We start from the raw sequence: 1928 nt of genomic DNA on the forward strand, positions 1-1928 counted from the left end.
AAGTTCTGCACTCGGCCTTTTCTTGTCAAAGTGCCAGCCCTTAAAGGAAGAGATTTTTACTCATTCTGCTCTTGAAACACCAGGGCGGCTCCTCCTCCTCCTCCTCCTCCTCTTCCTCCTCCTCCTCCTCTGTGACGTCTTGACCACTAACGGCTACATATTAAGAGATAATTCCATACCCTGAGGTTACAAACCGGCTCAGACTGGCTGAATGCGTTTTCACTGTGCTCTGTTCCCTGGTGCAAAAATAAATAAATACAATATAAAAAAAAAACTGAGGGAATATTACGTCTGTTCCTTTTAAAAGGCACAGACTTTTTAATTTGCAGCAGGAGTGTCACTGCAACAACAAGCACCACATCTGTTGTAGACAGAGAGGACTCACAGGATTGTGTGTTTCTGTGGTGGGTGAACCTCAAACCCTCATTTAAACATTTAACATTAAATGCATCAATCATCAAAAAGCAATATTAAGGGGCTGGATCCGTGGAGAACTCTGTGTTCCTTGTAACAGTAGTGGAAATAACGAAGTACATTTAGGATCGGCGGTTTGATCCCAGGCTGCGCTCGCCCATGTCAATGTGTCCTTGGGCAGACACTTAACCCCACATGGCTCCTGTAGCTGCTCCTACGGTGTGTGAGGGAGTTAGTCCTGATGGACAGGTGTCATCAGGCTGTGAATGGGTGAATGATGACCATGTTAAAGCGCATTGAGTGGTCAGAAGCGCTATACGAGGATGGGTCCATTTACCATTTATATGATGATGATGTTATAATTTACTTTTGTCCAATACTCATTTTTACTGAATGGAGTCTGATCACAGTGTTCCTCAGTGGAACCTCCGTGCGGCTCTTCTCCGTTGGTACAACCGCTAACGTCAGCAGTGCTAACGTCACTAGCGCTCCCCCTGCCCATGTGTTGCTCCCATGCGACTAGAAAGGATTAGTGCCGAGCTCCAGATCGCATATTTCTTTACTGAATCTCGGCCAATGACGATAAGCAGTACAACTTTCTTCACACCACGATGGTTAAATGTATTAATCTGCGGTTTACATAACTCCATGGTCCAAAAATGCTCATACAATGCAGATTTAGGCCGGATATAAGGCTGGAGTGTTTGCAGCAACACTTCAGGCGAGTTGCACGACTCTCAAACCCAGAAAACAAACAGACAAAGTGTCTCAGTGCAGGAATCAGAACTACATGGATATCTTGGCTTCTTCAGTTCTTACGGTTATCAAACCGGGACTTGGAGAACCAGAGCAACGGCCAAAAGGGTTCCTGATTGCAGTGTTAAAGGTGTTTATAATAAAGGTTGATATATTGTCTGAGTGAGAGAACATACACACATACAACATACAACATGCTGAACCTAAACGTACCAACCACACGTTTTAGAGACATGTTTTCAAGTCACTGGGATTCATGCAATTACAGTGTGCTCTTTTTTTGTAATTGAGCTTTTAATGTGAACATGTTTAGTGGTTGACATGTTGGAGGCTGTAGTCTGAGGAGTTTAACAGTTGTATGTAGACGACTCTCCCTGATATAAAATATCCTCCTGCAGCTGGACTGCAGCAGGGCTTTTATTGTTACTAAATACTCTGATTAAAGAACACTGTGGGATCAGTAGTTTTGATTATATATCATACCCTGCTTAGAGATAGTGTTAGGAAGCTAAACCGGTCAGAATTCATCTATTTAATATTGCTGTGAAAACATCTCCCTCAAGCAAATGGATTTATTCAAGTTTCTCACCAAAAACTCACAAATATTTACAAGATTGCATTTGAACACATCGTGATAGTGTTATATTTTACCTTACAATACAGCTTGAATGCATCACGCAACTCAAATATCAGTTTAGCTCCATATTGTCAGCATGGTGGGATTGATTAATATAATAACTGTCTGGTTTAGTTGGTAG

Source organism: Taurulus bubalis (assembly GCF_910589615.1).
Source record: "Taurulus bubalis genome assembly, chromosome: 16".
Lineage (NCBI taxonomy): Eukaryota > Metazoa > Chordata > Actinopteri > Perciformes > Cottidae > Taurulus > Taurulus bubalis.